Below are 12,642 nucleotides of genomic sequence, written 5' to 3'. Positions count from 1 at the left end.
CCCGCGTCAGGCTCTGGGCTGATGGCTCGGAGCCTGGAGCCTGTTTCCGATTCTGTGTCTCCCTCTCTCTCTGCCCCTCACCCGTTCATGCTCTGTCTCTCTCTGTCCCAAAAATAAATAAAAAACGTTGAAAAAAAAAAATAAAATAAAATAAAATAAAATATCTCTTTCCAATAGTTATTGGTGTATAGAAACACAATTGATTTTTGTATATTGATTTTGTATCCTGCAACTTTACTGAAATTGTTTATTAGCTCTAACAGTTCATTTGTGGAGTATTTAGGGTTTTCTATATGTGAAATCATATCCTCTGCAAATAGTGAGAGTTTTACTTATTCCTTTTCTATTTGGATGGCTTTTACTTCTTTTTCTTACCTAATTGTTCTAGTTAGGACTTTCAGTACTATATTGAATAAAAGTGGTGAGAGTCGGGGCTCCTGGGTGGCTCAGTTGGTTAAACGTCTTTCAGCTCAGGTCATGATCCCCCGGTTTGTGGGTTTGAGCCCCGCGTTGGGCTCTGTGCTGACAGCTCAGAGCCTGGAGCTTGCTTCAGATTCTGTGTCTCCCTCTCTCTCTGCCCCTTTCCCACTTGCATTCTGTCTCTCTCTCTCTCTCTCTCTCTCTCTCTCAAAAATAAACATTAAAAAAATAAAAATTAAAAATAAAAGTGGTGAGAGTGAACATCCTTGTCTTTAGAAAAGTTTTGAGCTTTTCTCTGCTGAGTATGATATTAGCTGTGGGTTTGTCATAAGTGGCCTTTATTATGTTGAGGTATGTTCCCTCCACACCCAGTCTTTTGAGAGTTTTTATTATAAATGGATGTTGAATTTTGTCAAATGCTGTTTTTGCATCTATTGATCTATTGATCATGTGATACTTAGCCTTCGTTTTGTTAATGTGGTGTATCACATCAACTTACGGGTGTTGAACCATCCTCTTCTATTTTTTGGAAGAGTTTAAGAAGAATTGGAATTAATTCTTCTTTCACTGTTTGGTAGGATTCACTGTGATAACATTCTTCAAAAAAAAAATCAAACAAACTAAAGTGACTTTCATGAGACTCATCAGGGAACTAAGATCACGGAGGAGGCTGCCACTCTGAAATCTCAAGAGACAGGTGAATACAAAGAATAACAGCAGAGACCAGCTCTCCAGAACAGAAGCTGTTGAAGCTGTGTGCTTAACACAAGACCAAAATGTTAATTTTAATGAATTGCTGGAGGCTGAATGTGGACTAGCTTGAGAGTTAAAAAGGAGTCTTGGCAGTCCAGTCTTCGCGGCTGCCCCACATTTTCCTGGGTTTTACCTCCAGGATCTCCCCAAATTTTGCATGCTGAAGATCTGACAAGAAGAAGAATCATATAATATATTCAGTGATGAAGAAAAAGCATTTGACAAAATCCAACACCCATTCATTCATTAAAAAAAAAAGAAAGAAAGAAAGAAAGAAAAAACCACCTCTCAACAAACTAGGAATAGACAGGAACTTTCTCAAATTGATTTTAAAAAAAATTTTTTTTTACAAGAACCCGTATAGCTAATATCATACTTAATAGTGAGAAAGTAGACTCTTTCCTCCTAATCAGGGATGAGGTAAAAATGTTCTCTCTTACCCCTTCGTTGTTGTACTAGAAACCCCAGATAGCTCAATAACGCAAAGAGAGAAATAAAAGTATACCTATTGAGAGGAAGAAATAAAACTGTCTTTGTTCACAGATGACATGATTGTCTCTGTAGAAAATGTTAAAAAAAAAAAAGAAAAGAAAAAAAAGATCCTGAACTAAAAGCAGATTATAGCCAGTTTGCAGGATACAAGTTAATATGCAAAAGCCATTGTTTTCTTATATATCAGCAATGAACAATTGGAATTTGAAGTTAAAAACACAATACCATTTACAGTAGCACCCCAAAATGACACACTTAGGTGTAAGTCAGGTTGAGTCTCTTGCTCTTGATTTCGGCTCAGGTTATGATCTCGCAGTTTGTGGGATTGACCCCCCGGGTCAGTCTCTGACAATGCACTGACAATGCAGAGCCTGTTTGGGATTCTCTGTTTTGCTCTCTCTGCCCTTCCCTCTCCCTCTCCCAAAAATAACTAAACATTGGGGCGCCTGGGTGGCGCAGTCGGTTAAGCGTCCGACTTCAGCCAGGTCACGATCTCGCGGTCCGTGAGTTCGAGCCCCGCGTCGGGCTCTGGGCTGATGGCTCAGAGCCTGGAGCCTGTTTCCGATTCTGTGTCTCCCTCTCTCTCTGCCCCTCCCCCGTTCATGCTATGTCTCTCTCTGTCCCAAAAATAAAAAAATAAAAAAAAAAACGTTGAAAAAAAAAATTAAAAAAAAAAAAAATAACTAAACATTAAATATATATATATGTATCGGAAAATATGGATACTGGAAATTGTAAAACTCTAATGAAAGACATCAAAGAGCTAAATAAATGTAAAAATAGGGACACCTGGGTGGCTCAGTCGGTTAAGCATCCGACTTCAGGACAGTTTGTGAGTTCGAGCCCCGTGTCAGGCTCTGTGCTGACAGCTTGGAGTCTGGAACCTGCTTCGGGTTCTGTGTCTCCCTCTCTCTGACCCTCCCCCACTCACACTCTGTCTGTCTCTCTCTCTCTCTCAAAAATAAACAAACATTTTTTTTTAATTAAAAAAAATAAATGTAAAGATAGTCGTGAATTGGAAGACTCAATATTGTTAAGATGTCAGTTCATACCAACTCAATCTACACTTTCATTTATTCACAATAAAAATCCTATCAAGCTATTTTGTGTATATTGACAAACTGTTTCTAAAGTTTACAGAGAGGAGTGCCTGGGTGGCTCAGTCAGTTAAGCGTCCTCTACTTCAGCTCAGGTCATGATCTCGCGGCTGGGCTCGTGAGTTCGAGCCCTGCGTCGGGCTCTGTGCTGACAGCTCGGAGCCTGGAGCCTGCTTCAGATTCTGTGTCCCCCTCTCTCTCTGCCCCTCCCCGACTCATACTCTGCCTCTCAGTCTCTCAAAAATAAATAAATGATAAATAAATAAATAAATAAATAAAAATAAAGTTTATATAGAAAAGTTAAAAGGCCCAGAATAGCCAGCACAATACTGAGGAACAAAGTCAGAGAACTGACACTACCCAATGTCAAGACTTATTACAAAGCTTGCTTAGGTCAGCATGGTGCTGATAAAAGAATAGACACGTAGTTCAGTGGTACAGTGTAAGGAGCCCAGAGTAGACCTACACAGATAAAGTTAACTGATCCTTGACAAGAGAACAAAGGTAATTCAGTGGAGAAATAATAATGTTTTCAGCAAAATGTGCTGAAACAATTGAATAATTATCGGCAAAAATAAATAAATCTAGACACAGACCTTCCACCTTCCACAAAATATTAACTAAAAATTTAAAAATGTGGATCTAAATATAAATCACAGGGGCGCCTGGGTGGCTCAGGCGGTTGAGCAGCTTACTTTAGCTCAGGTCATGATCTCATGGTTCGTGAGTTCGAGTCCCGCATTGGGCTCTGGGCTGCCAGCTCAGGGCCTGGAGCCTGCTTCAGATTCTGTGTCTCCCTCTCTCTCTGCCCCTCCCCTGCTCATACTCTGTCTCTCTCTGTCTCAAAAATAAATAAAAACATTAAACAATTTTAAATATAAATTACAATACTATAAAACTTCTAGAAGCAAACCTCAGAGACCTTGAGTTTTATGATGAGTTTTTAGATATGATACAAAAACCAGAATCCATAAAATAAAGTGCTGTCTTGATTAAAATTTAAAACTTCTGCTCTGCGAAAGGCACTTTTAAGAGAATCAAAACACAAGCCACAGACTGGGAGAAAATATTTGTAAAACACATATCTGATAAAGGACTTGTTTCCAAAACATACAAAGAACTCTTAAAACTCAACCATAAAAAACCAAACAACCCAATTAAGAAATGGGCAAAGGATCTGAACTAACGCCTCACCAAAAAAGCAGACACACAGATGGCAAATCCTTATGAAAAGATATGCAACATTGCATGTGATTAGGGAATTGCAAATTAAGGCGACAATGAAATAACACTATGCCCCATTAGAAGCAAAAATTTAAACAGATAGTAGCAAACACTGACAATATTGTGAGAGTGTGGAACACAAGGAATTCTCATTCTTTCCTGTTGGAAATGGAAAGACAGTTTGGAAGACAGTGTGGCACTTTCATGCAATGCTAATGGTTGTCTTACAATCCAGTCCAGCAATCATGCTCCTGGCTATTTTCCTAGGTTTTACTCAGTTGAATTGACAACTTATGCCCATACAAAATCTGCATGCATATGTTGATAGCAGCGTATTGATAATTGCCAAAAACTGAAGGATATCCTTCAATAGGTGAATGGATAAATAAACTGTGGTACATCTGTAAAATGGAACATTATTCAGCAATAAAACCAAGTGAGCTACCAAACCACAAAAAGGGAGACTGTATGATCCAATCATATGACATTCTGGAAAAGGAAAAATTGTATAGATAGTAAAATAATCAGAATTTGCCAAGGGGTCTACGATACGAGAGGCACAAAGGATTTCTAGAGCAATAGAACTGTTCTGTAGGATGCTATAAGGTGGACACATGAGAATGCTTTTGTCAAAATACATGGACCTTAAAAACACAAAGAACATTAATAATACAATATTTTTTAATGTTTAGTCATTTTGAGAGAGATAGTGCAAGCTGGGGAGGGGCAGGAGAGATGGGGACAGAGGTAGTATCTCCACACTGACAGCAGAGAGCCTGATGCAGGGCTTAAACGCACAAACCTCAAGATCACAACCTGGGCTGAAGTTGGACGCTTAACCGACTGAGCCACCCAGGTGCCCCCCGATACGATATTTTTAAAAAATCACTTAGAAGGTTTGGGGATGCTAGGAAGGAATTCAGACTGTGACAAGAGCAACTAACCGTATGAAAACATATGAAACAATCTCGCTGCAGGGCTGGAGGAGACAGGTGCTGATGTAAGTAACTCTGGTAGGAAGAGGAGTCTATAAGACTAACGGCACTTAAGAACTATATTCATTCGGTTGATGAAGTTTTCTCCCACTGGGTTATCTGTCAACAATTTCCTTACTGCTACCCATATATACTGGAATTGAACAATTGAACAAGTGGATGGCAGATGGTGGGGGCCAGATTTTTCACTGCTGCAATGGGAGTTTACAGATAAGTAACCAAAGGAGGCCTGAATGATCCACGTGGTAATGGAGTAGAGCTGGAGACATCAGAATGAGCTCACGTTTAACTTACTATAAATACAGATAGTTAAATAGAACATAATCGCAGATATGTCTATATACAACAGGTTAGTTTACATATGTACATTTCTGTGCTGTTAGCTGAAAAGCCCCCAAATAAATGATAACCCACTAGCAAAAAGCATACTTAGTGCTCAGATCTTGTTTTTTAATAACATTCTCCAATAAAAGGAACCAAGTCTCCTCGGAGAAATGACTGAATATTGGACTAAGACAGAAAATATACAAGATGTGCCTGAAGCATTTTTAGAGGCAGTAAGTAAGGAAGTAAGGAAACAAACACACGCAGCAAGTAAGGAAATGTTGAAACACATGCACGCGTGCGTGCATTGATGGGGGTATGTCAAAGGTACACAGGAGTTAACAAAAAAGAGCTCCTAGTGGCCAAAGCTAGAACAATTTGAGCAACAAAGTTAATAAAGTAGTATTGTATTATAATCCAAAGTATAAAATGAATATCCATGAATCTGAACTGATACAAATACATGATCAAATAAATGAATAAATGTGGAAGAAAAAACAAATCTCCCATGCAAAAGAATTCCAAATATTTTATGAAGGTACTCCACCTTCAAGGAGAGAGAGTGCATCTTCTCACTCTTTAGATCAGGGTGTGTATAGTATGATTTCCTTCCAAAGATGGAGGCAGTGTGAGAAGCTTTACAGTGGAGAAAGCTGAAAAATGCTACCTCAACCAGGTGATCAAGGTCAACATCGACATCAACATACAGGTAGGGTAATAAGTACCCTTGATATTATGTGATAAGAATGGCACTTCACCTGTGCTATCTTCCTCTCAGGAACCCATTATCTCAATTTTATCATGAGAAAAACATCAAATTGCAATAGTGGGTAACCTATGAAATACCTGCCCAGGATGCCTCAAAACTGTCAAAATCATCAAGAACAAGGAAAGTCCAAGAAACTGCCATAGCTAAGAGACAGGACAACTGAATGTAATGTGCTATCCTGAAACAGAAAAAGGACACTTGGTATAAACTAAGGAAATATGAAAAATATGGACACTGCTTAATAACAAGGTTATCAATATTGGTCCTTCGATTATAACAAACATACCATGCTAATGCAGGATATTAATAATAGGGAACACTGGGCATAAGATATATAGATATCCTCTGTATTCTCTTCTCAGTTCTTCTATAGTCTAAAACTTTTCTAACAAATACTCTATTTAAAATTCCACTGGGAGAATTTAACCAGAACCCAAGTAGACAACTGTTGTCCCAAGGCTTCCCTTCATTCACATTCTGGAAATTCCCTATACCTACTTCCTTTGTTGGATTCCCTGTGTCCTAGACCATGTCCTTCTTCTGTCATAGTTTATTCCCTCATATTGTTGGAGTTTATTGTCCAGTAGCTTTCTGACAAAAAGTACATGGAAGGTAAATCTTACAAAATGTGTGTATTTCAAAATATCATTGGTTGCTCATAGAATTTTAGGTTGGAAATCACTTGCACAAATTGTCAAGCACTTGTACTTTGTCTTCTTCTAGATGGCTGTTAAGAAGTTGAAAATCATCCTAATTCTGGATGCTTTGAACTTGACCTCTTTTATCTCACTGGAAGATTTAGGGATCTACTTAATTCATTCCTAGTTATTTGTCATTTTTCATTTATCGTATCAGGTACTTGGTGGTCCCTTTCAATCTGAAGTTCATGTCATTCGATTATAGGAAAATACCTTGTATCAGTTCTTTCATAATTTCATCTCCCTGTCTCCTTTGTACATTTTTTTTTTCTTATGGAACTTCCATTATTCACACGTTTCACTTCATGGGTTGCTTTGTAATCTCAATTGTTTCCTGTTTTCCTTATCTTTGTCTTTTCGTTGGACATTTTGTGAAATTTCCTCAGCTTCATCTTCCAACCCTCTGTTAATAAAAAAAAATAATAATACCCTAGTCTTATTGGTAGAATATATGGATATGGGGTGTGTGTGTGTGTGTGTGTGTGTGTGTAAAACTTTCTTTCCTCAATCTGTTCTGTCTCTGTTTCTCCCCTCAATCTGTTCCCATCCATCTGTTTTCCCCTCTATTTTCCTCTCTTTTTCTTTTCCTTACTTGTTTTCTTCCCCTCTCTGATTTCCCTTTCTTTGGTTTTTCTTACTCTGTTTTCATGCTTCTTTCTCTTTTCATGCTTTCTTTTTCAATGTCTGTCTCTGCTTTCCCACATGTTTTGTTGTCTCTTTCTGCCCTTCCTCCTGATACACACTTATTTCTATTCCCTGATTTTCTTTTTCTCCCATCACTGTTTTGCCTCCCTTTCTTGTCTCTCCCACATCGGTTCCAGCTCCTCCATCTGTCTCTCTTTTCCTGTTTCTTTACCTCATTTGATTTCTGTTTCCTCTCTTCCCCGTAGATTTACACCCTCATTACTTCACTGTTCCTCTCCTATCCCTGTATTCTCCCTTTTTCTCATTTTCTCTGTTTAACCATATTTCTCTGACTCCTCCTCTTTTATTCTATCTCCTACCCCTATCCTACCATTTCTATTTCCATCCTTTTCTCTATTCATAATTTCTATATCGCTTCTTCTCTGTTTGTATTACAACCAATTTTTAAAATATCTCACTTATTTCTGATTATTCTCTAAAAATGTGTATAGCATCTATGTCTTGTTTTATGGATGCAGTATATTCTTTTTTTAATGTTTATTTATTTTTGAGAGAGAGAGAGAGAGTGGGAGCACTTGCAAGAGCAAAGGAGTGGCAGAGAGAGAGGGAAAGAAGGAGAATCCCAAGCAGGCTCCACACTGTCAGTGCAGAGCCCAACTTGGGGCTCAAACTTACGAACCATGAAATCACGACCTAAGCCGAAATCAGGAGTTGGATGCTTAACCAACTGAGCCACCCAGGTGCCTATATATTCTTATCTTTGAGAATGTTACGATTTTATTTGGAGTTGTTTCCCCCCCCCCCCCCCACCATGGGCACTCTATTTTGCCTATGAGCTTCCATATTCATTTTTCCTATTTTCTTGTTGGGTTTAATCTCTGTTTTCACATTAGATGCTTTCTGGTGCTGCCTTCTGGTGCTGCATAGCCTGATAGTCTGTCCCTATCCATTTCTAATTAGGAATTTCACTAAAAAGCTGATTGTGAGCTATGTGTGTAAGAATAGGACTCATTAACATGTGGGTTTCACTGAAGGGTAGCAGAGCAGGATTTGGCCAGTGTTTGGAGAAATCCACAATATCAATATCTGTAGGCATTTTTCTTTAGTCATAAAAAGAATCTTCCCTAAAAATAAAATTTTCAATCCTCTATATACAGTGTATCAGCCAAGATAATAGATTCTGGTACCTAGTTAAAGAGAAGACCTCTAGGTTTCACCATTCATCATGTTGACTTTCATTTAAGCTCCTATTTTCTGTATAGAAACTCACTTTTTTCTCAACTGTGCCAGGGTACAGAGGAAGCTATTTGCTTAATTATTTCTAAAGAATAAATAACCAGTGGTATGTTGGAAGATACTGTTTTGGCCTGGATTCCCCCAAAAGAAGAGCCTGAAACTAGGCATAAATAAAAGGTTCAGAAAACAAAATTATATGGGAATCAGGAAAGGATATGGGAAAATAATGAGCAACGATGAAAATATAAATTGGACAAGTAGTAGCAAAAAAGCACACCCAATACACCAAGGTTAGATTTAATGATGAATTCTTCATAATGTTTATGTAATAATTCCAATGTTGACAATGTTGCAGAATATAAAAATCTGTAAGTTTCCTACTTATTTCATGAAGCTGTCACAAATGACATAAAGGAGGCTGGATATTAAAAGAATGAAAATTAGATTATGTAAGGGTTTACTACTAAAATGGTTTAGGATTAGGGGTTTAGCCGAATGTGTGAGTCAGTCAAGATCCTAAATAGGCCTTTGATAAGACACCCATTCCTTTTGTAAACTTCATACGCTAGGAATGGAGAGCTCTTTTCTTAACATGATAAAGAGCCAGTCTTAAATCAACATTCAGTATTCCCTTAACAATAAAATATTGGAAATATTCCCATTAAAGGTAGGAACAAGATGTGAATGCAGGCCATGACTAAAACTTAATTTGGGTCTGGAAACTCAAAAGAGTTCATGGATTCATAATCACTGTGGTATAAGAAGGTAACTACTTATGAGGGTCAGCTCCTTCTGATTATGTCATTACAGTGCTCCTGAGGAGCTCTATTGTCATTGAAGCAAATTCTCTGAACTCTCTAGGACTTTCTAAAACTACAGAGGAAAGAGGTGACACTCAGGAATTTAGTGAAGTACTGTTTACAGTGTAGAGTGGGAGGTCATCATGTGTCAAGTCTGAGAGGCTAGCCACAGTAATTCCACGATTGTTGGCTTTACACACACATTCCAGATATTCCCCAAGCCCTAGTGGAAGCATGATTAGAGGTGTCCTCATATGATAGAACAGCATCCCTCATTGGCGTTGTGACTTGTGGATAGTTTTCATGTATGCTTCAAAGAAATTCTTAGGAGAATTTTTGAGGGTAGAGTAGGGAAATATTAATACCTTTTCCATGGATTTCAATAGGAGTAGTCAACAAAATGGAAACAAGATTTGAGAACCAATATCAGTGGTGGACAGATCATGAGATCTTTGAGTTAGGAGATCTGGGTTCAAGACCATCCATTATTTACTATCTCATGTAGGATAATTAAGTTACAGGTCTTTCTTGGATGAGTTGTCAAACAGGCCAACATCTGCCTCACACAACTCCAGAATCAACTGGGAGGAAAAGGCTCTTCAAACTGAAACCTATGTGCTCATATTTCTGAAAAAACCAGGACACGGTTCATCGGAAATGTTTTCTTCTTTGCCGCCATCAATGCTAACAGAGCTTTCAAACTTTTGGGAGACCTGGGTCAGAGCTAGGACTGCTGAGGCTGTAAAAGCCTATAGTGTAAGGCCACGAGGGACTCTGCCTACCTGGATGGACTAAGATCTACAGATTAAGGAGGAAGGTCTTTGGGTTCAGCAATAAATCGAAGGACATAATGATTTTGTATAGGGGATCCACCGACACCACAATTCATAGGTTGGGCCCATGCTAGATTTTTTTCATGAGTCCAACAATCCTTAAAGGAATAATGATTACCCACACCATTTATTAGAGTGTCATAGGAGAACTTTTAGCTTCAAGATTCAGTCCCTTCAGTTCTGAGTTTCGTGCTCTGTAACCCTGGGAGATGTTGACCATCCACTGATATTGAAGAGTAGAGACAGAGCACAAGTCATGTGGGTATGGCATGTGTAGACCTCTTCACAGGGAAAACTAAAGAAGCATGAAGCATAAAAGTAGTTCCAGTTAAGTATATCCACTAGATTCTATTTTGAATGTGATACTATTTCTGTGCATTAACATGTTACCTTTTGTAGGCCATCTTAGCAGCTCTGCCAACCTTGTTTCCAAGCTATAACCACAGTGGAAAGATTTAGGAGGCATAAGTTAAAGTTCAAAATATGAAATACGGGGCGCCTGGGTGGCTCAGTCAGTTGAATCTCCGACTCTTGGTTTCGGCTCAGGTTGTGATCTCACAGTCATGAGTTCGAGCCTGGCATCAAGCCTGCTTAGGATTCTCTCTCTCTCTCTCTCTCTCCCTCCCTCCCTCTCTGCCCCTTCCCTGCTCACTCTCTCTGTATCTCTCTCTCAAAAAATAAACTTAAAATAATTTAAAATAAAAAATATGAATTACGATACACTAACTTAAGAAAATTTTTATAAGGTCAGATTTAGTTAGTACTGTCTTGGTTGATATTTTGTATCCTGAAGGGTGTTGTTGTTGTTGTTGTTGTTGCTGTTGTTGTTGTTGTTGTTGTTGTTGTTGTTTTTCTAACTTGGATAACAGTTTCTATGTAATGGTCATCAGCTCTTTGCTGAAGGTATGGTGCACCTAGTCTTTTAGTAATGTGTAGTAGAAAATGATCATTCAACACTTTCTGTAGAGTAGCTAGAGCAAACAGTATGAAATGACTTCAGGAGGCAATTTTACGGTGAAGATCGTGTTGAATAAACAAACTGCCAAGATCAATAAGTCAATATATAAGTTGTATATAGTTTTGTTGAAGTTAAAGTCTAAGAACATATTTGCACCAAACTACAGTTTTTACATGCTTGTCCATTGCTTAGTTTACTTTGACCTATAGAAACACAAATTGTGTTTTATTTTGCTATAATCCCTTTTAAAAAATAAACGTGCCTATACATTTAGTAATATGGTATCCACTCTTTATGTTATTTTATACTGTTCTAATGTAGTAAGTGAAATCCTTCCATCTTATTTTCAGTATTAACATTCCTCCAGAAGGTATTTTAATTTCATAATGCTTCACCTGCATGTACATATGTATTCCATTCTGTACTAAATGTTTCAATAATTCTCTTATATAATAGAAAATGAATAACTGTCCTGTTTTGGAAGATTGCTAAAGGATTGGAATACTCATTTTGAGGCCACTAGAATAATTTTTAATTATTTTTAATTCATCATTATTTTAAACCATGGTAGATTTTAAATGGTTAAATTCAAATGTGATATGAGGGTTACTCAAATCTATTGGAATTTGCACATCTATAGGAATAAAATACCCACAAGTTAAAATATTTTTCTTTTATTGTTGCTCAGATATTTAAAATTGAAAAAAAAATACTGCCCTTATTTACAGAAAAACATGTGCATATGCATCATGCTTTCTTTATGGTACTTCTATAATTAGCATATTTTACTATGAACTCTGGGTGCACTTTATTCTTTAAGTAATTTTAAATAAAACTCTCTATCACAAATATCCACATTAACTCAATTTATAGTGAATTCAGGTGTTTCCCACTATTTTCCAGAAATATAATTTCAGTTATAGACCCCTTGTGTTTTAGAGGTCTTCTACACCAGTTTGTAGCAGACAGATCATTTAATACCAATAACAGAATGCTGCATCCTGGAATTAAACATTATTAGTTTTACTCACTGCTGGCACTCAATATTCTTCATATGCCTTTAGTTCTCTTCTTGAGTGGCCAGGAATGGAAACCCTGGGAAGGAGCTTCACTTCCAAGATTCCCTTGCCAGCAGGGTATTGAGTTTATTGAAGATCCCACCAATGAGATGTATTTTCATGCTCTACTCTGTGACCATGGGTGCAGGTGGATTTCCCAAGCACGAGTTTTTGTAGCTGCATTCACCATTGTGTATGCCATGAAGGGGTTCTGAAACCTGTGGCAGATTTCTGAAGATTGCTGACTGGCAGCAACGCTGTCTGTCTATAGCCCTAAACCGAAAACCACTGACTTTTGCTACTTTAGGCTTTCATTGGTTTCATAACACCTACTTATAAC

The sequence above is a fragment of the Neofelis nebulosa genome, chromosome 4 (genome assembly GCF_028018385.1).
Source record: "Neofelis nebulosa isolate mNeoNeb1 chromosome 4, mNeoNeb1.pri, whole genome shotgun sequence".
NCBI classification, from domain to species: Eukaryota; Metazoa; Chordata; class Mammalia; order Carnivora; family Felidae; genus Neofelis; species Neofelis nebulosa.
The sequence above is the reverse complement of the archived record's forward strand: the minus strand, read 5'-3'. Positions refer to the sequence as shown.